General features: G+C 48.4%; 2 long non-coding RNA genes across 3 annotated transcripts; both read right to left on the minus strand.

The window, feature by feature from the left end:
* Positions 1-1,217: 1,217 nt before the first annotated feature.
* Positions 1,218-9,056, minus strand: LOC139597119 (uncharacterized). 2 transcript variants are annotated; one of them, XR_011681516.1, is made up of 9 exons: positions 8,688-9,056; positions 8,568-8,609; positions 8,372-8,485; positions 8,208-8,288; positions 7,020-8,130; positions 5,855-6,942; positions 5,450-5,778; positions 5,328-5,368; positions 1,218-5,246 (listed from the first exon to the last, which is right to left on the minus strand). It is a non-coding gene; the product is annotated as an uncharacterized lncRNA (long non-coding RNA). The 2 variants fall into 2 exon arrangements; XR_011681515.1 differs by having other exon boundaries at positions 5,450-6,942; positions 8,688-9,055.
* Positions 9,057-10,903: 1,847 nt separating this feature from the next.
* On the minus strand, positions 10,904-12,002 carry LOC139597503 (uncharacterized). The gene is made up of 4 exons (XR_011681618.1): positions 11,963-12,002; positions 11,701-11,868; positions 11,537-11,617; positions 10,904-11,459 (listed from the first exon to the last, which is right to left on the minus strand). It is a non-coding gene; the product is annotated as an uncharacterized lncRNA (long non-coding RNA).
* Positions 12,003-22,382: the final 10,380 nt, after the last annotated feature.

Here is a 22,382-nt window from a genome sequence, read left to right on the forward strand (position 1 = left end):
AATATGGCGGCAGTAGGGGGTGACGTCATTTACGGCAAAATGGCGGCCGCCGGGACCGGGATTTTTTTCGGGGTTTTGGGCGGGTTTTGCGCGCTTTTCGCGGGTTGCGCGGGGCTGGAATGGCGTTCCGGTTCGCGTGGGGCCGGCGGCGTCGCGCGTGGGGGTCTGGGGGGCGTGGGGAGGGGGGCGGCGTTTCGATCGGGCGACTGGAGTGGACGCCTGTGCACTGGGGTCCTTTCTGGGGCGTGTCGCGTCGGTGACGTCATCGGGGGCGCGCTGCGGGTGCAGTGTGCCGCGGCAGACGGCAGGGGGCGCTGTGCATGCAGTACCGGGGAGTGGGCAGCAGGGGGCGCTGTGAGTGTAGTACCGTTATGCGGACGGCAGGTGGCGCTGTGCATGCAGTACCGGCCGGCAAGCAGCAGGTGGCGCTGTGCGTGCAGTACCGGCCGGCAAACGGCAGGTGGCGCTGTGCATGCAGTACCGGCCGGCAAGCAGCAGGTGGCGCTGTGCGTGCAGTACTCGCGAGTAAACGGCAGGTGGCGCTGTGACTGCCTGATCTACATGTAAATGACAGGGGGTGGGTCTGGTGAGGGGGGCGGCCACGGGGGCGGGGTGTGTGGGATGTGTGGGTGGGGGCAGCATGGGAGGGGTGTGTATGTGGGTGGGGACTATGATTAGTGGTGATTGCTGACAGGTGGGATCCCTATATACTGTATATAGTAAAAAGAAGAAAAACTATATGTCTGGTGCAGCAGTAGGAAATTTCAGGCTCCCGGGGAGTAAATGGTTTGTTTTTTAATTTTTTTTTTTTTTTTACTCCCAGGGAGCCTGAAAGTTTCTAGTGCTGCTTTTTTAAACTAAACTAAAGCTAGGAAGGAAAACAAAGTTAGAAAGAGAAGGAGGGAGAGGGAGAGAGAAGAGAGAGAGAGAGAGAAAAGAGAGAGAGAAAGAGGCAGAGAGAGAAGAGAGAGAGAGAGAGAAAAGAGAGAGAGAAAGAGGCAGAGAGAAAAGAGAGAGAGAGAGAGAGAAAGAGGGAGAGAGAAAGAGAGAGAAAAGAGAGAGAGAAAGAGGGAGAGAGAAAGAGAGAGAAAAGAGAGAGAGAGAAAGAGGGGGAGAGAAAAGAGAGAGAAGGAGAGAGAAAAGAGAGATAAGCAAAGAGAAGAGAGAGAGAAAAAAGAGAGAAAAGAGAGAAAAAAGAGAGAGAAGGAGGGAGAAGGAGAAGGAGAGAGAAGGAGAGAGAAGGAGAGAGTTGGAAAAAATAGAGGGAGAGGAGAAAAGACAGAGAGAGAAGAGGAGAGAACAGGGACAAAGAGAAAGAAGAGAGGAGGAGAAAACAGAGACAGAGGGAGAAGACAGAGGAGACAGAGAGGAGAAGACAGAGAAGAAAATAAAACAGGAAGACAGAGTGAGACAGGAAAAGGAGGGGGGAGAACTGAAGAAGGACAGGAGTTAGAGGAAAAGGAAAGTGGTTAGGATTAGAATGAAAGTGAAAACTTAGGAGTGGGGTGAATAAGGAAAAGACTAAGAGCAAAAAACCACAAACCACAGAAAAGGAGAACATGGAGAGAAAAAGAAGCAAGAAGACTGAGATTGACAGTGATAAAGAAAACAGAAACAAAGGGCTAGAGATAGATGGAAGTTAAGTTAGAAATAGAACAGTAAAGTGAGGAGCAAAAGGAAGAAACACAGTGGAAAGAAATGACAAAACCACACCAAAAGACGACAGGAGCCACAGTGGGGGAAGGAAGGGCAGGGGGTATCTTTATTAAGGGTGACTCAACTTTATTAAGAGAATGCTTTTATTTATACATCAGCAAAATACATGGAAACAGTGTATACAAATGCAAGTGCAGATACAATCCATAGACGCACTGCTGAAAGTCTAATTTACATATAGAGCAATACAGCAAAATGCAGCAGTTAATGCAAATGCAATACAGAGCAGCAATACAGAGCAGCAATACAGAGCAGCAATACAGAGCAGCAATACAGAGCAGCAATACAGAGCAGCAATACAGAGCAGCAATACAGAGCAGCAATACAGAGCAGCACAGCAAAATGCAGCAGGTAATGCAAATGCAATACAGAGCAATACACATTAACACAAAGCAATAACCTTTTTCTATTTTCATTAGATGTTGATTTATTGTTACACGAAACCCAAAACAACAAAAGCACACAGAAAACAACACTCATCTACCATTAACACTCCCTTCAGCTTGCACACAAACTCACCATCACTGCCATCACAACTGCTAAATTACTCCCCAGCAATCATTGGTCCTCAGGAACACAGTTCCCGGGAGCCTCCAAAAAATCCTCCTGCCTGACGAAAACCCCGGTCCCTGGACGGTCTGCGCCCAAACTTTGGTGATGAACGTTGCCTCGCAGACCGACCGGGACCCGGGAAAAAAAAACCCAGCCGGGGGGAAAAAAAAAAAACCCCCGGCTGGGGATTTTTTATTCTAAATTTAAAAATGAATTAAAAAACCTGAAAAGCAAAAGTCATATAAAGTTACAACCCTTCAACACACACATACACACACACACCTCCTTCAGCTTACACACAAACCCACCCTCGCTCACACCTCAACCTCTCTGCTAACCCCCGGCACGCATTCACGCCGCTCATCGGGAACGCGGTTCCCGGGAGCCTCCAAAAAAATCCTCCTGCCTGACGAAAACCCCGGTCCCTGGACGGTCTGCGCCCAAACTTTGGTGATGAACGTTGCCTCGCAGACCGACCGGGACCCGGGAAAAAAAAACCCAGCCGGGGGGAAAAAAAAAAAACCCCCGGCTGGGGATTTTTTATTCTAAATTTAAAAATGAATTAAAAAACCTGAAAAGCAAAAGTCATATAAAGTTACAACCCTTCAACACACACATACACACACACACCTCCTTCAGCTTACACACAAACCCACCCTCGCTCACACCTCAACCTCTCTGCTAACCCCCGGCACGCATTCACGCCGCTCATCGGGAACGCGGTTCCCGGGAGCCTCCAAAAAAATCCTCCTGCCTGACGAAAACCCCGGTCCCTGGACGGTCTGCGCCCAAACTTTGGTGATGAACGTTGCCTCGCAGACCGACCGGGACCCGGGAAAAAAAGCCCAGCCGGGGGGGAAAAAAAAAAAACCCCCCGGCTGGGGATTTTTTATTCTAAATTTAAAAATGAATTAAAAAACCTGAAAAGCAAAAGTCATATAAAGTTACAACCCTTCAACACACACATACACACACACACCTCCTTCAGCTTACACACAAACCCACCCTCGCTCACACCTCAACCTCTCTGCTAACCCCCGGCACGCATTCACGCCGCTCCTCGGGAATGTGGGTCCCAGGAGTCTCCAAAAAAATCCTCCTGCCTGACAAAAACCCCGGTCCCTGGATGGTCTGTGCCCAAACTTTGGCGATGAACGTCGCCTCTCAGACCGACCGGGACCGAGGAAAAAAAACCCCAGCTGGGGATTTTTTATTCTAAATTTAAAAATGAATTACAAAACCTGAAAAGCAAAAGTCACATACACAAGGTTAAAACTAGTCAGCATGTGCTCACACACACAGACGAGTGGACACAGACACACACAGTCATGTGCTCTCACACACGCTCACACGCTCTTCCTGCTTACAGGCTCACTATGGCCCTTACTCGAGACGCTGAAGAACGTGCTTGGACGTGTCTTCTGGCTGCTGCTCCTTGACGTCAAATGGTAGATTCTGGGGAAATCGGTAGTCTCGAGGACCTGTGAGACGACAGGAAGTGGTCAACGAGTGGCTGACAGCTAGGAATTTTCCCCACTCTGGACCAATAAATTCTCTACCCAAAATCCCATAAAAGACAGATGAACAGTAAAGTTTTTACAACTGTTCTACCTAACTATGACTACATGCCAGGGCAGGGCAGCTCCAATCATAAGTGGTATAATATAAGTACATACAATATAAGCAAACGCATACAGTGCAAGTGTACATAAAGTAAGTAGACACAATATAAGCCAACATAGGTACACGCAATATAAGCATATACAATACAAGTATATACAATATAAGCCTATACAATATTAGCCAACACAGGTACACACAATACAAGTATATACAATATAAGCCTATACAATATAAGCCAACACAGGTACACGCAATATAGGCACATACAATATAAGCCAACAAAGGTACATGCAATATAGGTACACACAATATAAGCCAACATTGGTACACACAATATAAGCCAAGACTTGAGATAACTCTGTGGAGGATTAATTGTTGGGCCCCATACCCTTTGAGAAGATGGAACCTACAGAACAACTGCAGTCACTTGAGGAGGGTGTAAGACGCTCCCTCTAGAAGTCCAAGAGAATGGCATGGAAAAAAAAGCACTACCAAAGCTGGTAGTGAGAAGGAAGATGGATGAGAAAATCTTGTAATCCTTCCTGTCTCAAAGAGTAAAAATGTAAAGATGCCAGAATAAGCTATATCTGGGAAGGAATGTGAGTAAAATACTGCCTATATGGCACAAAATAGTGCCTGTAAAGCGTCAAGATGTAACAAAGGCCTATGACACGGAAGACAATAGACACAGACTACATAACACAGACGACACAACATAGACACGGATGGCATAACAGAGACAAGAGTAAACTGCCTAGCATTTTCAACTTATGGACCCAAGATTCGTAGTGCAAGATGAGCCAGAGGCCGATCTTGGAAAGAAAGGAAAGAAAGCCCTATGACGATGGCACGTGATGATGAAATGTAACTCGTTAAAAGAGGTTAGTGCCAAAGCGGTTAAGAGGATGCTCGAGAGGCTCAGCGAGCCTAGAGAAGGAAGCCGACTGCCGGGTGACCGTGGCTATAGCTCCAGACCTGAAGGCGAGCTCCTCGGGGGAAAAGATCCGTGACGACGTCGAGTCGAGGAAGGCGGACGACGCAGAGTTCCCGAGAACGTGGAGATGGGTTGGAACTGCCCTGCCCGGCAAAGGCTCTGGTGAGGCTGAGGAGAAACCCTCTCCCTTTACTTCCAGAGAGCCTGTCCCGCTACAGACCTCTCCGCTAAACTGACGTGAAATTGCCCCCTGTGATAGTAAAGGTTTTTCCCCTTCTCCCAACCGCTGGCCCCGACACTTAGCTTTTGGAAGAGGAGCGGACAAAATCCATCCTCGGTCGCATGTGGACGTTGCTATGTTCTCCGCGTGTGCTTCGGTGCTGCCGTTTCTAAGCTTTGGGTAAGAGCCTCCTCAGGGTACCTAAGACAAAACAGAAAAGGTGACTATTGCCCTCAACAACAGTAATCCCCGGGACTCCTCCGCACCACTGCCCCGGCTCACCTCAAATCTTGATTTGACTCCGGAGGCTGGCCAGAAGATACCTGCAAAGAAAAAAGGTACATGCTTAGCATGCTGCTGCATAACATTCACCTATGAGTCAGCCTGCCTAAACACTGACTCACCTGCCCTCCTCTGTTCCTTGGTGTACCTAGGGCAGCAACAGCACCTGCAAAGAAACAAAGCAGAAAAGCAGGCTGAGATACTGTGAAAACACAACCTCCCAAATCTGACAAATATGCCACACCGATACCTTAAGCTCGCACCCACCTGGCACAGATATGCTCGGCTAGGATACATTGCAAGCGGACCACCTAAAATAAAAAAAAAAAAAAAAAGAGATGCTTAAAGCTGCACCAGAAACCGAGACCTCAGCAATAACAATTGCTTCTGTACGCTAGTCAATGCTCACCTCGCCCACTTGGCCTTGACTGCTGCTCTCGGCTTTAACTTCCTAAAAAGAGAGACAAAGAACAATGCTGTAACAGCCACCATTTATGCTTCCTCTACAGAAACAAATAGTGCCTCACCTGCTTGGGGGAATCCCCTCACCCGGGATGGGGCCCTCTGGCACGGATTTAATCCATCTGAATCTGAAAAAAGGTTAGGACAAGAGTCAAACTGTTGCAGGATAACTTAAGAGCTCCAGATATCTTGTGTCCATCTACAAATCCCATCTAGAGTCCAACTACACCCCACATTACAAACTCCAAGTCCCCGGGACTTCTCCTATTGCACCGGGCTACGCGGCAGGGCAGAGCAGCTCCGGCACAAATGTGTGTGCTGACACCCGTGACACGGGACGGGACAGACGACGGGGACGCGACACGGACAGAAATCTCCTGGCAAGGAAAATGGCTGCGAGGACTGAGAGAATGCAAAAGGAGATGACCGAGGTGAAACTGATGGTGGGCTGATGAGGCTCAGAGAACCCTGGAGGAAGAAGATGCTAACTGAATGATTTATTCCAAGAACTGCAAAGATGGATGCCCGAGAATCCTACGGTCAGAATCCTCTACCTGCCCTCACATTCTTACAAGTCCTAGTCCGCCATAATGGATCCTGGCGGGGTATAGCTGTCCATACAGCTCAGAACAAGACCTGAAAAGACAGCTGACCGGATGCTTATAAAAAGAGATGAGAGTCTGATGCCTGTCTGAGCTCCCGAGTCAAAAGTTCTATGGCATGGGTGCCAGGCCAAGGAACGCTGAGAGCACAGATGCTAAGACTGGTGCCAAGGTTTCTGGTAAGCCCCTCAAAGGGCTAAGATAAAAGACATGAGACAGCTAAACAAGACATAATGCACAACAGACAAGTGACACAATACACACCGTGACTGCTCTGCCCTGCTCACCTCAGCACGGTGATCAAAAGTGAGATTTTGCTTTTAGGGGGCCTAAGGGGCCACTTCTTGGCTACCCTCATCTCCAGAGCCAACTCAAAACCTCCCCCATCCCAGGAGTGCCAACCCAGCACCTCGCTTTCATCCCCTCTGTGGGTCGTGGCCCTCTACTTATCTCTCGGACATCCGGGGATGCCGGTCCGTGTCGGGTGTGAAGAAAGGTCGCCTCGCCAGCTGGGAAGTTGTGCTGTGACCGGGCTGTTGTCTCTTAGACAGCTATATTAAAGAAAACCAAACATCAACGCCTGACCTTGGCACCACATCGGCCAAAACCACACAAGTCTGCTACTCACCGTTCTCCTAAGAAGGCCTGGCACCTCGTAACCGTAACCCTCTGCCATAGATGCAATGCATCTGCACCTGAAAGAAAGGTAGAACATATGTCAAACACATGCACAATAACTCAAAAGCTACAAACACCTTATGTCAACCTAGGAATAGCATCTAGAGTCCAAGTACAGCCCACATTACAACTTTCAACTCCCCGGGGCTTCTCCTATTACACCAGGCTATGCGGCAGGGCAGAGCAGCTCCGGCACAAATGTGTGTGCTGACACCCGTGACACGGGACAGACAGGACCCGACAAACAATGGGCACAAGACACGGACAGAAATCTCTAGGCAAGAAGGATGACTGCGAGGACTGAGAAGATGCCAAATGAGATGACTGAGGTAAGACAGACCGATGGCGAGCTGATAAGGCTCAGAGTGCCCTGGAGAAGGAAGATGCTAAACTGAATGTTTTAGTCCAAGAACTGCAAAGATGAATGCACAGGAGCCCTACGGTCAGAAGCCTCTACCTGCCCTCACATTCTTACAAGTCCTAATCGACCATAATAGAACCTTGCAGGGTGCAGCTGTCCATACAGCTCAGAACAAGACCTGAAAAGACATCGGACTGGATGCTTACAAAGAGTTGCAATTCTGATGCCTGGCTGAGCTCCCGAGTCAAAAGTTTTATGGCCTGGGTGCCGGGCCAAAGAAACGTGGAGATCGTGGCTGCTAAGAATACTGCCGAGGTTTCTGATAGGCCCCTCAAAGGGCTAAGATAAAAGACATGAGACACCCAAACAAGACATAATGCACGGTAGACAAGTGACACGATACACACCGGGACTGCTCTGCCCTGTGCACCTCAGCACTGTGATCCAAAGTGAGACTTTGCTTTTAGGGGGCCTAAGGGGCCAATTCTTGGCTACTCTCATCTCCAGAGCCAACTCAAGACCTCCCCTCCCCGATCCCAGGAGTCCCAACCCAGCACCTTGCTTTCATCCCCTCTGTGGGTCGGAGCCCTCTACTTATCTCTCGGACATCTGGGGATGCCGGTCCGTGTCAGGTGCGAAGACAGACCGCCTCGCCGGCTGGGAAGTTTCTGCTGTCACCGGGCTGTTGTCTCTTAGACAGCTATATTAAAGAAAACCAAACATCAGTGCCTGATCTTGGCAGCCCATCAGCCAAAACCCCACAAGTCTGCTACTCACCCTTCTCCTAAGAAGGCCCAGCTCCTCGGGTCGCACGCTTCGGGCACGCTCGGAGGCCGACGCCGTCGTCGTGGGGTACGCCTGGGTTAAGAAGACAGGAGGTGATGTGGCATTGCTGAAAACTGACTGGACCCTCGCTCCTCCTCCCTACTTCCCTGACTCACCGCAACTCCTCGGTGGTTCCTGACTGCTACCCAGAAGACAGGGCTCATCAGGGTGGAAAATTCGGTCCGTCGGCCGGGTGGGGATGGGAGCTTGGTGTGCTCCGAGTGGATTGCCTAAGGCACAAAAACGAGAATGGAGACTTAGACTTGCCCCCTTAGAATTCAGACCTCAGCAACAAGAAAAGCTACTGCTCACCTTGCTCTCTTGAACTTGACTGCTGGGATCCAGCTATACTTCCTAAAAATAAAGACAAAAAACAGCACTGTAACAGGGTCACACTTGACACTCCCCCTGCACAGACAAATGGTGACTGACCTGCTTGTGGGAACCCCCTCACCCAGGATGGGGGGCTCTGCCATGGATGCAATGCATCTGCACCTGAAAGAAAGTTAGAACATATGTCAAACACCTGCAGGATAACTCAAAAGCTACAAACACCTTATGTCAACCTAGGAATAGCATCTAGAGTCCAAGTACAGCCCACATTACAACTTTCAACTCCCCGGGGCTTGGCCTATTGCACCAGGCTATGCGGCAGGGCAGAGCAGCTCCGGCAGAAATGTGTGTGCTGACACCCGTGACACGGGAGAGACAGGACGTGACAAACAATGGGCACACAACACGGACAGAAATCTCTCAGCAAGAAGAATGACTGCAAGGACCGAGAAGATGTCAAATGGGATGACCGAGGTGAGAGCAATGGCAAGCTGACGAGGCTCAGAAAAGACTGAAGGAAGATGATGCTAACTGAATGATTTATTCCAAGAACTGAAAAAATGGATGCCCAAGAATCCTACGGTCAGAAGCCTCTACCTGCCCTCACGTTCTTTCGAGTCCTAGTCCGCCATAATGGATCCTGGCGGGACATAGCTGTTCACACAGCTCGGAAAAAGACCTGAAAAGACAGCTGACCGGATGCTTCTAAAGAGAGAAGAGAGTCTGATGCCTGTCTGAGCTCCTGAGTCGAAAGTTCTATGGCATTGGTGCCAGGCCAAGGAATGCAGAGATCACAGATGCTAACAATGATGCCAGGGTTTCTGACAGGCCCCTCCAAGGCCTAAGGTAAAAGACATGACATATCCAAACAAACATAATACACAAAAGACAAGTGACACGATACACACCGGGACTGCTCTGCCCTGCGCACCTCAGCACTGTGATGAAAAGTCAGGCTTTCCTTTTATGGGGCCGCTTCATGGACACCCCCCACCTCCAAAGCGGACTCAAAAACCCCTCCCAGTAATTCCCAAACCAGCACCCTGCTTTCATACCCTCTGTGGGTTGTGGCCCTTTACTTATCTCTTGCACATCTGGGGATGCCGGTCTCGGGTGCGAAGAAAGGCCGCCTCGTCAGCCGGGAAGGTCCTGCTGGCACTGGGCTGTTGTCTCTCAGACAGCTGTATTAAAGACAATATAACATCAGTGCCTGATCTTGGCAGCCCATCGACCAAAACCCCAAAAGTCTGCTACTCACCGTGGTCCTAAGAACGCTCGGCTGCTCGGGCCACACGCTTGGGGCACGCTCGGAGACCGTGCCGTTGTCACGGGGGGTGCCTGGGTTAAGAGGAGATGAGGTGATTTGGTATGGCTGAAACCTGAGTGGACCCTTGCTCCTCCTCCCTACTTCCACTACTCACCACAACTCCTTGGCAGCTGCTGAAGGCCACCTGGATGGCACCTTTAATTAGAAGAGTTCAGGGTTTCATCACCAGGTCCTGTAATGCATCCACAGGGCTCACACATGCAGGGAACCCGGTGCATCGGCCAGCTGGTGATGGGGGCTTGGAAGGCTCTGAGTAGATTGCCTAAAGCACAAAAAAGGGAATGGAAGCTTAGAGCAGCAACAGAAACTGAGACTGGAGCAATAACAGCTACTTCTCTCCACTGCTCACCTTGACTGCTGGTATCCAGACTAAGTTCCTAAAAAGAAAGATAAAGAACAGAGCTGTAACAGAGTCACCACATACACTTCTGCTGCAGAGACAAATGGTGCCTCACCTGCTCGGGGGAAACCACTCACCCAGGATGGGGCCCTCTGGCACAGATTTAAACCATCTGAATCTGAAAAAAAAGGACAAGAGTCAAACTGTTGCAGGATAACTTAAGAGCTCCAGATATCTTGTGTCCATCTAGAGTCCAAAGGCACCCCACATTAGAAACTTCAAGTCCCCGGGACTTCTCCTATTGCACCGGGCTACGCAGCAGGGCAGAGCAGCTCCGGCACAAATGTGTGTGCTGACACCTGTGACACGGGACGAGACGTGACGAACAACGGGGACACCACACGGACAGAAATCTCCCGGCAAGGAAAATGGCTGTGAGGACTGAGAGAATGCAAAAGGAGATGACCGAGGTGAGACCGATGGTGAGCTGATGAGGCTCAGAGAAACCTGGAGGAAGAAGATGCTAACCGAATGATTTATTCCAAGAACTGAAAAAATGGATGCCCGAGAATCATACAGCCAGAAGCCTCTACCTGCCCTCACGTTCTTTCGAGTCCTAGTCCGCCATAATGGATCCTGGCGGGACATAGCTGTTCACACAGCTCGGAAAAAGACCTGAAAAGACAGCTGACCGGATGCTTCTAAAGAGAGAAGAGAGTCTGATGCCTGTCTGAGCTCCTGAGTCGAAAGTTCTATGGCATTGGTGCCAGGCCAAGGAATGCAGAGATCACAGATGCTAACAATGATGCCAGGGTTTCTGACAGGCCCCTCCAAGGCCTAAGGTAAAAGACATGACATATCCAAACAAACATAATACACAAAAGACAAGTGACACGATACACACCGGGACTGCTCTGCCCTGCGCACCTCAGCACTGTGATGAAAAGTCAGGCTTTCCTTTTATGGGGCCTAAGGGGCCGCTTCGTGGACACCCCCCCACCTCCAAAGCAGACTCAAAAACCCCTCCCAGTAATTCCCAAACCAGCACCCTGCTTTCATCCCCTCTGTGGGTCGTGGCCCTTTACTTATCTCTCGGACATCTGGGCATGCCGGTCCACGTCAGGTGCAAAAGAAAGCAGCCTTAACATCTGGGAAGTTCCTGCTGGCACTGTTGTTCAACAACTCCCTGTTGTTTCTTAGTCAGCTACATGAAAGAAATCCAAATATCAATGCATGATCTCTGCAGCACACTGACCAAAACCCAACAATTCTGCTACTCACCGTTCTCCTAAGAATGCCCGGCTCCTGGGGCCGCACCCTTCGGCCACGCTCCGAGGCTGATGCCATCGTCACGGGGTAAGCCTGGGTTAAAAGGAGATGAGGTGATGTGGCATTGCTGAAACCTGACTGGACCCTCGCTCCTCCTCCCTACTTCCCTGACTCACCAAAACTCCTCGGCCATTGAAGAAGGCTACCCTGGTGACACCTTTAAATAGAAAAGGCAGAGGCTTCATCGACGAGTCCCGCGATTCTTCCCCAGGGCTCGGGAGAGCGGCACACCCGGTGCTTCGGCCGGTCGGTGACTGGGGCTCTGCGTACTCCGAGTGGATTGCCTAAAGCGCAGAAACAGGAACGGATGCTTAGAGTTGCACCGGAAAGTGAGACTTGAGCAATAACAACTGCTTCTGGACGCTACTCAATGCTCACCTTGCCCACCTCACCTTGACTGCTGATATCCAGCTTTACCTCCTAAAAAGAAAAAGAACAGTGCTGTAACAAAGTCACACTTTACACTCCCCCTGCAGAGACAAACGGTGACTGACCTGCTCGGGGGAACTTCCTCACCCGGGATGGGTGGATGGATTTTGCCCTGGGTTTTATCCTTCTGCGTCTGAAAGAAAGTGAGGACAAAATTCAAAGGGCTGCAGGATAACTTCACAGCTCCAAACATCCTGTGTCTATCTAGGAATATCATCTAGAGTCTGGCAACACCCCACAAACTGCAAGTCCCTGGGACTTGTCCTATTGCAGCAGGCTATGCGGCAGGGCAGGGCAGAGCAGCTCCAGCACAAATATGTGCAGACACCCGTGACACAGAACATGACAAACGGGGGAACGTTAAACACGACACATTATGCTTGTGGTGAGGGTCTTGAGGGGAAAAGGCAAAAGGGACCCCAAAGACACACTAGGTAACACGGTACACCGGACAACACGATGTGGACCGGAACTGTTCTGCACTGCCCGCCTAAAAGCTGCCATCAAAAGTAGAGCCTCTCCCTTTAGCTGTCCTAAGAGGCCCCTTGGAGAGGATTACTTTTCCCTCTGCAAATTTTTAAATCTGTCCCAGGAACTCCCAACCCGCTACTCTCCCATCGTCCCATCTCCAGGCCGTGGCCCTGACTTATCTTTTGGATGATCGGTGATGAGGGTCCACGTTGCGCCTGAAATGAGTCTGCCCCGGAGGGCCCCGTGACCGCCTGTTAGCCTCTCAGTCAGCTACAATAAAGAAAAACAAAACCAAAGTATGAGTACAGAGTTATGTGGGCCAAATCCCAGCAAGTCAGATACTTGCCCTCTCCTGAGTGTGCCTGGCTCCTTCAGGCTCCAGCTTCATCCTGATTCCAAGGCTGTGGCCATTATTATGAGTGGCACCTGGGTAAGAGAAAGGCAAAGTAAAATGGCATTCCTGTGAGTGCAATGGATGACCTGGTGTACTGTAAGACATGTGAATGCCTCTGCCATGCTTCTGAAAAGCCTTGGGGTGGGGGGGTGTCAAATAAACACCCTTTCTCACCCTGCTGCCTTCAAAACCACCCCCCCAACAATAACTCCTAACTGGATACCTGCTCAGCCTCCCTCTCCTAGTCACAATCCTCAACTCACCTGAAGCCTCAATCTCAAACATCATCTTTGACACTGGGCAGATCCCTCTTGTGACACGATGAATCTGCTGAAAAGTGTTGTAGTTAACACAACCTGGAGCCTCTGGAAGCTGTGCTCTTCCTAAAAAAAAAAAATACAAAACAAAATACGAACAAAACCAGAAATTACAAATGCACTTTACCACCCCTAAACACAAAACCCAAAATTGTGAACTTAAATACTCCCTGTATTCTATGCTGTTTTCTTCACAGTATGTTCAAAGCCTCTGTTGCTTTAGATGCCCAGAAACACCTGCTGAACACAAGCTGAGATAAGCTGAAAGAGCCTCTTTTCTGAAATGAGAGGAAAGCTCTTATCCTAGCACAGCCCAGAGAGGGAATGAACCCCCTCAGCAAAAGCTGGGGTTAATATACCCCTGATGGTGCCCGCCTCTCGTTCCCATGGCACCCAGGAGAAGGGAGGGGGGCGAATCCCACCGGGCATAAAAGCCCTCAGAGAAGCTACAGCTGTTTGGCTCCTCTGACTCAAATTCAAGGGGAGCAAAGGGCTTGTTATAGAAGAAAACTCTGCAGAAAAATAACAGCACTTTCTTTTTTGCAACAACTACTTGGAGTAAAAGGGCAGAAAACTGGTAAGAAATATAATTTTCTGTTTGGGCAGCATAACTAGATAAATTGGGTAATTTGCTATTAACTTACTTATAATTATTCCTTAGTGGCTACTAAGTAGTACTTCACATGTGACTGAGCTGGGTGGAGAAGAATGCTTATGATATGAATAGTCTAAGTCTCCTTGGGACCTCTAATTAGGCCTATCTACATTATAAGCAAAAATAAGAAAAATAAAAGCTTCCCAGGCAGTGTAAGGGTTAAGTGCATGCCAGGCTCACCCAGCTCTGAGGTACTTGGTCCTATGGCACAGAAAGAAGGGCCCTGAAATGTAGTTTTAAACCCTTAAAATGCTGAAAAAGGCAGAGCTTCCTTCCAGTGCACCCCTTAAACAGAGGAAATGGGGCAGTTACCTCTACTGAAACTAATACAATGGCAAATAAATAGCTTCTGCCCTTTAATTTATTCTCCTTAAGTACTGGGAAAAGAGGGGTTATCATCACTTTCAATCTCTCCAGTGATGAAAAAAGAGGGATTTTTCCCTCAGTTCCAACTCTTATGGAGGGATAGCTGGGCTTCTCCCTCAATTTAGGCCTCAGGACAACAAAAAGAGCCTGGCTACCCTTAATTGAAACCCATAAGAAACATTTTCAATGTTTTCCCCTTCTACTTAAAGTGGAAAATAATAGAAAATGAGGACTCCCTGTCAATTAATACCCCTAACAGCATAGAAAAGGCAGGGATTCTTTCAACTGAGACCATTAAAATTGCAGGGGAAGCAGAGTCCCTCCCAGTTTGAACACAAAAAATAAAGGAAAAGGAAGCTTTTTGCCTTTTTTCTAAACCCTTTTTCTCCTAATAACCCCTCTCCTTTCTGGGAGTGCTGTGGAGGGTCTGGGGGCCCTGGGGAGGGACTGATACAGTAAAAGGGGAAAGTTGAAAGCCCTCTCCTGGAACCCCACATGCTGCCTGGCCTGCTCAGATGCTGCCCCTTGGCAAAAGGGCTCTTCCCTTGGCATTTTCTCAAAGTGATGCTCCGTGCCCGGGTGGGTCCGGCTGCTCCCTAGTCTGTGCTGGATGCTCCGACCGTAGTTCCTGGAGGGACCCTTGAGATGCCCCCGTTAGCCCCTCTGGACTAGCAGCTCCCTGTGCGGGTGTGCCTGGGTAACCCTCTGAAAGCAGCTGGTCACACGGGGGGCTGCTAGACCTTGGAGTGGGGCTTGAGGTGAAGAAAGGTCCTGTGAGGAGTTCCTTCCCCTGCACAGCCCTTCGTCTGCCCCTTAAACCATGGACTGCCAGACTTTCCTTTCTAAGGAAACTAACTGTCTTTCCTCTCTGTGTGCCCGTGGCCGAAACTGCGATTCGGCCTCCAAAACCGCAGAGAACGATTTCTCATGGACCGCGGCTGCCGACGCCAAGAACTCTCGCCGCCCTTGGAGGGCCACGTGCCTCCTGCGAACGGACGTCGACGCGCAGCGGGGCTGAGTTTGGCTTTACGGGGAAGAGGGCCAGCGCAGGATTTCTCCGGGAGCAAAGCTGCCCCCGCCGAGAACTCGGGCTGCCCTGGCAGTGCCGAGCACCTCCTGCAAACTGGCGTCGGGAGACGCGGGGGGTGAGTTTTCTGTGCAGAAGTTCTCCCAGACCAAAGCTGAGAGCATCTAACCCTAACCACAACAACTTAGCTGGGTCTAAAACTTACATCCTTCGGACTGGCGGCGTGGGACCCAACCCGCTGTGCTACCGCTGGCCCCTTGCTAAAGCATTCCACTGCAGTCCTAAAACTCTGCCTTTTTGGAGGGTGTTTCCTATGACCCTGACCGTAATCTTCCAAATATGCTAAAGACTCGTAAAATGGCTTTGAAAATGCCCCAACAATACCCTAAGTAGTCCCAAAAAATCCCTTCCAAAATCCCCTAAATACCTTTAAAAGTCCTGGAAAAAAAAAAACTCAAAAAGACATACTCAGTCTCCAAACTCTACCTCTTGCTGTCTAGCCCACAGATGTCGTCCCTACCTTTTTGCAGTGGGTCTGTTGTCCTCTGAGGGTTCTGTCATTGTCCTAGTGTGTGAGGGTTGCTGTCTGGTCTCGCTGTTAGGGCTGCTGTGTTGTGCTGCTGTTGGGGGAAAAGGCTGTTTTTAGGGGGGCTGCTTAGGCTGAGGTTAGGGTTGGGGTGAGGGGTGGTACAGCTGTACCCTGTACCCCTGATCTCCACTGGACTGTCCAGCCCTGAAGCCCTTTACCCCTCAACTGGTCCCTCTGCCCCCCAGCCCTCAGCTCCTGTGTGTCACCCTTGACCCCTCTCCTTTGCCCCTCAGCCCCCAGCTTGTCTGTGTCACCCTACAGCTGCCCCTGCCACCCTCAGCATCTCTGTGTGTCACCCGCTGTCCCCTCTCCCTGTTCCTCCCTCAGCTCCCAGCCTCTGTCACCCTCAAGCCCCCACAATGCCCCTCAGGCTGCCCCTCAGCCTCCATGTGTTGTGCCATGAAAAACCCTAAAAAAACCTAAAAATTCCCTGAAAACCTCCTGATCTTCAAAATGTCCTAAAAACCCCATGAAAACCTAAAAATAGCCTGAGAATATGTTAGAATACACTGAAAATACCCTACTTTTAAAAAACCCCTGAAAATCCCCAAAGAACCTTTAAAAATTCCTAAATATACCCTAAATAGTCCAAAAGGAGCTTTAAAAATACCCCAAAAATCCTTAAAATGCCCTGATAAGACCCTGAAAAAACCTAAAAATTCCCTCAAAAACCCTAAAAATACCCTAGCCCTAAAAAGTCCTCCACATACCCTCAATAGTCCTAAAAAACCCCCCAGAACACCCAAATCCCCCCCCAAACAATTCTTCAAAGTACTAAGAAAGCCCTTAAAATAGCCTAACAAAATCTTTTAAAAGCCTTGAACAAGCCCTAAAAGTATCCTAAACGTTCCCAGAAAATTCCTGAAAAACTCCTTCAAAAAAGCCCGAAAAGATCCTTTTTTAAATCTATGAGAAAAACCCTAAAAAAACCCCTAAAAAACTGCTCAGCCCCCAACTCCTACCTGTCACTCTCTAGACCACAAACATCATTGCAACGTTTTTATTAGGGTTGCTGCCTGCAGCTGCTGGGAGAGTTCTGGGGCTGTCCCAGCATTGGGGTTATTGCCTTGTGCTGCTGTTGGGGAAAACTGGGGTCCTAGGGGTGCTCTTTAGGGTTACCTTGGGGTTTGGTTGAGGGCTGCTGCCCCTGTACCCTAACCCTACCTGGTACCCTGTGTCCTTTGTATCCCTAACCCTCGGTGTGAACTCTCCGTCTGTCAAGCCTCCCCCTCCTTGCCCCTCAGCCCGCAATGTCTGCGTGCCACCCCGAGACCTCTGACATTGTCCCTTGGCCCCCTGGCCTCCACCGTGCACTCTCCACCTGGTTAGGGGTGGTGTGAGGGGTGGTTCACCTGTCACCCTCAAGCAGCCCCCACTTTGCCCCTCAAGGCATCTGCTTCCCCTCGCTCTCTTCTTGTCACCCTCAAGCTCCCCGCCCTCAGCCTCTCAGCATCTCTGTGCCACCCTGGAGACCCCCAATTGCCTAGATAATTGCCACTTGCTGTGGACTCCCAATTTTGTTACAGGCATCAATCATTTCAGGCACTGTGGGTTTTTCTTTTCCTAGGGCTTTGATAACTCTTTTACATTCTGCATTGGCATTATTTTCAATAATGTCCCGTATCATTATTGGGCGAGCTGTATCATCGCCACATTGTCTTTCTGCTCCTTGCATTACGCGGTCCACAAATGTGGTAAATGGTTCAGACGAGTCTTGCCTAATCAGATTATAGGCTTTTTCAAAACTTCCTGCAGGCTGAATTTGCAAAAAGGCTCTGCGAGCCATCTTTTTAATGTCATCTAATGCTGTTTTGGGTAAATTCACTCGATTATCATTCTGATCATCAGGAGGGTCACCAGTCAGCTTAGACATGACAAGGGTACGAAGGTCTGCATCGGTACTCTGTCTATAAGTGGCTTGTACCCCTGTGAGCAGTCTTTTCCATTTGAGTTCCCATAGCATATATTGTGAGTCTGTGAGAATTATACTAGCAAGATTTTTACAGTCATTTGGTGTGAGTGTATGTCCTTCCAGGACTGTCCTTTTCAGCAGTTGCTTAAAATACGGGGAGCAGATACCACCGTCCCTTATTGCTTTTCGCAATTCTTTTATCTCATGAAGTGGGATAGCCACCCGTGTTCTAGGACCAGCAGCTTGCTGGCTGAATGGCACAGGCATAGCTAGAGGATTTAGACTTTCTTCTTTGCAAATCTGGCCTCTGACTTCATCCTAGTCTGTTAGTTGAAAATTATCAAAAGATTTTTGTGAGTTTTCTAATTTGGGATTAATGCTGATGAATTTTCAGCGTTTAGTGTCTCTTTTTGGGTCAGAAATCTGTCCCAAACACTGGGGGGACTCTGGAGCTGTTTGGGAACAGTTCTTTTTCAAAATTCTTTTGTGTTAGATCAAAGGGTTGGCATTTGCAGGGTAAAGACCGTGGAAATAATTTGGCAGATCAGGAAGCTAAAGATGCAGCAGAAAATGGAGCTGAAAGACTTTAATATTAACTCCAAATGAGGAAAAATTGGAAATTCCAAAGTTTAGGGAAGCAAAAAAAAAAAGGCGAATTAAAACAAGATAGGTGGTGAAAAAGATAAATGGGGGAAAGAGAAACATCTTGATGGGAGACAGATAATAAAATGCTTACTAGGGAATAGCAGAGGACATGTATCAAAACGCCCAGTGGGATACTCAGGCTTTGTGTGATCACTTTTTTTTAAGGAACTATGGATGCATTGCGATTTTTGGAGTAGAAAAACAAGTAACTGAAAGATGTATAATTTGCCAAAGGATAAATAAAAAGGTGGTGAGAAAAACAACATGAGAAGGTCGTGAGTTAACTCGTCGACCATTTCAAAGTATCCAAGCAGAAGTTTGCTTTGGTAAGCTCTGGATTTATTTGTAAAAACCGTTTAATCCAGGAAAAAAAAAGGATATCCCACATGCTGGGCAGGAGGGAGATTGTAAGAAAATAACATTTTTAAAGGCAATAAAAGAAAAACGGTGAAAGTATAAGGCTGGGAACGAAATATTACCTCATCCATTCCCGTTTGTTCCCCCACTCGTTCGCGGCTGCCCCAGCCCCTGTGCCGGCTCCGGCACGGCCCGTCTGTCCCGGCCCGTCTGTCCCGGCCCGTCTGTCCCGGTCCCGACCGCCTGGCCCGCGGCCGCTCCGCTGGCCGTGCCGGGCGGAAGGGGCGGGGGGTCCGTCCTGCCGTGTGCACCGTGGGTACCGCGCTGACCGCACCGAGGGGGGGTCCCGTCTGTCCCATCCCCGGCTGCCCTGACTCTGCTCGGCTCCCGCCGCTGCAGCCGGGGTCAGTCGCCGGCTTTGTCTCTGCCGGATCAGCCGCCGTGAGCCACGTGGGGTCGATCCACGCTCCAGCTCGGTCTGCACCGGAACAGCCCCTGGGACGGTCCCGGCTGCAGACCCCGCCTTTGGAGGACCGAGACCCTGAGCTGTGCCGAGCCCCTCGGACGATTCCGGCTGCAGACCCCGCCTTTGGAGGACCGAGACTCTGAGCTGTGCCGAGCCCCTCGGGCGGTCCCGGCTGCAGACCCTGCCTTTGGAGGACCGAGACTCTGAGCTGTGCCGAGCCCCTCGGGCGATTCCCCCTGGAGACCCCGCCTTTGGAGGACCCAGACCCTGAGCTGTGCCGAGTTCCCCCGTCCTGCCCTGAGCTCCGTTCCCTTGGTAACCACAGCTCCGGCTGCTCAGGGGAACTCTCTAAAGGAATCACCTTATCGAAACACTAAAAGTTCAGGTAAAAGAAAGCCGTCTCCTGATTCATCCTAAAAATACGGGAGAAAAGCTATAGAAGATAAAAATCCAAAAAGAATGGGATAAAGGGATTGGTCTATTTCCGTTAAAAGAGGCTCGCATAGGAGGGGCGGACCAGGGTTTGTAAATGCTCCTTTGACTTCGTCTGAGGTCTGAAATTTTAAGAAATAAATAAAAGGGATATTTGGAGGATCCCATAGGCATAGCTGAACAATTAGACCAATTTTTAGGTCCAAACATTTATACTTCAGAAGCGATGTGGTCTGTAATGAAAATAATACTTTCCTCAGGAAGAAAGGCAATTAATCTGAGCAGCTGAAATAAAAGCTTAGGAAAAAAGATAATCTACGGGGACCCTCAGAGAAGACAAAATGCCAACTGTACCTCCTGAGTGGGGTAAAAATAATGAGGAGGGGAGTAAACACATGAATAATTATTGTAATTACATAATCAAATGAATAAATGCGACAGCATATCAAAGGCGAAATGCAGGGGGGAAAAAATGGTTTTTAAGGGACAGCTTTTCGAGGGGAAAGAAGAAACTACAACTAAATAGATAAACAAACTTAAGAGAAATAGGAAAATGGTCCTAAGTAAGCAGAAGATCTGAAAATCTTTAAAGAGATGGGCACAGAGGAGGAATGGGGAGGTCATAAGCTCTAATTTTCTGGGGAGGACAAATACCATCTGGAGCCTGTGATAACTTTAAAAGTGGGTCCCCAAGAAGAAGAATTGGAATTTGTAATAGACACAGGGGCAGAGAGAACATGCCTGTTAAATATTCCAGAAAGTTATAGTGTGAGCAAACATATAGTGAAAGTAACAGGGGCAAAGAGGGAAAGTTTTACATTTCTGGTCATTAAAGATGTAGTAATTGAGGGAAGAAACTAAAATTTGGATGGGAGATGTCTTATTGGTCCCAGCGGCAGGTAGCAATTTATCGGGAAGAGTCTTAAAAGTGCAATTAAGAATAAGAGTTATATCAGAAAATGGGAAAATGACAGCTGGAGTTTTAAAATTATTTAAAAGAGGATGAAGAAAAAAAAAATCAACAAAGAAGTTTGAGGTGGGGAAGGAAATAGGGGAAGATTAAATATCGACCCCATAAGGGTTACAACTGAGAGAGAAGATTGTCCCATATGTGTACGTCAGTATCCTGTATCTTTAGAAGGACGGGAAGGTTTGAAGTCAGTAATAGAAGGACTAATAAAGGATGGGGCATTAGAACCTTGTATGTCTCCTCATAATATCCGTATTCCCCCAGTAAAGTCTGATGGGAGTTATAGACTAGTACAAGATTTAAGGGAGTGTCCTAGGGTGATGTTATGATGCTTGTATCCCCATTCATGTGTTCTGTTAATGTTGGATATTATGTTCTGTACCTTTAAGACCGGCTCTGAAGAGGGAAAGTTTTGTTTTGGTTTTCTTATCAGCCTGGCGGGACACAGAGACTGCAGCTTTTGCTTTTGCTGCTTTTGCTTTTTGCTTTTGCTCTCTCGCTCTTGCTTGCTTCGCTTCTGCTTGCTTTTGCTCTTTAGCTAGTTCAGCTAAACTGTCCAATTTCTTCCTGGACGGTTTCTCCTTTCCTTTTTCTGATCATTTTGAACCTGCTCCGGACTGGGACCTGGGAAACACCGAGAGTTTGCACCTTGTGGCTGCAGCAGCTGCCCCAGCGCCGGAGGGGCTGAGAACAGAGTGACCACCCCCCAAGAGAGACTTTCTGAATTTGTCATCTTTTTTCAGAGTGGTGTCATCCGGTATTGTTCATTTTGTGTGCTGGGGGGTGCTGTGTTTGTTAAATAAACAGGTTCTTTCCACTCCTCTCCGAGAAATCCTTCCTGAACCGGTTGGGGGGAGGGGCTGTGTGGGTTTGCTTACTGGAGGAGCCCTAATTTGGAAATTCTCCTCCAAATTTGCCCTAAACCTCGACATAATAAAAGAACTCAGACTCACTACCCAGTGGTAAAATATCTTAGACACTTAATAAATAAAAGTAGCTGGAAAACCAACCATGAGAAAATTGCAAGAATTTTATTCATTCTCCCTCCCTCTTCAAAGAGAGAGATCAGAAATTTACCTAGATTATTGAAATATTATAGATTGAGGGGTACGCACAAGTAGCAAAATTTGTGTATGAAAAAAACTGACAGAAGGAGATTATATAAAACAGACCAAAGAAGATATTGTTGAATTAAAAGAGTTAAGTTAAAACTAGCCTAAGTACCAGCTTTAAGCTTACCTTTGTTAGAAAAGTCATTTATCATTTATACATAAATACAGAAAATGGAGTACCTCATAAAATTTTAATTCAAGACTAAGGAAGAGTAAAAAAATATCTAGTAGCTCATATATCAAAGATGTTAGACTCAGTAAGCCACAGCTAGCCAGTAGGTATTTAAAAGCTACTGCAATCCTAGTAAAAGAAAGTTGTAAGCTTACTTTTGGAAGTAATTGAGTTAGGTTCACTTCGTACCGTCTGAGGTGCGTTGAATCAAAAAAAACAGGTAAGAAGAGAAGAAAGAGAGAAGTTGAAGTAGGGAGGTAGTTAGCAAACTCTGAGATGTTAGAATGTGAAGTGATGACATCTTGGTGCTAGAAGAGAGCAGAAGTGTGAATGCGGGGTTTTTGCATGAAAGGCAGGGAAGTGTCTTAACACATGATTGTTAGGAGGTTATTCAATGCCGAACTGAGGTCCAGAAAGGGTTTAGCAAAATGGGCTCTCCTTTAAGGGAAAAGAGGAGAAGTTGACTAGAGAAAGGAAAAGAATG

This window comes from Agelaius tricolor, unplaced genomic scaffold (genome assembly GCF_023055355.1).
Source record: "Agelaius tricolor isolate 1412-34295 unplaced genomic scaffold, bAgeTri1.0.p SCAF_17, whole genome shotgun sequence".
Classification (NCBI taxonomy): domain Eukaryota; kingdom Metazoa; phylum Chordata; class Aves; order Passeriformes; family Icteridae; genus Agelaius; species Agelaius tricolor.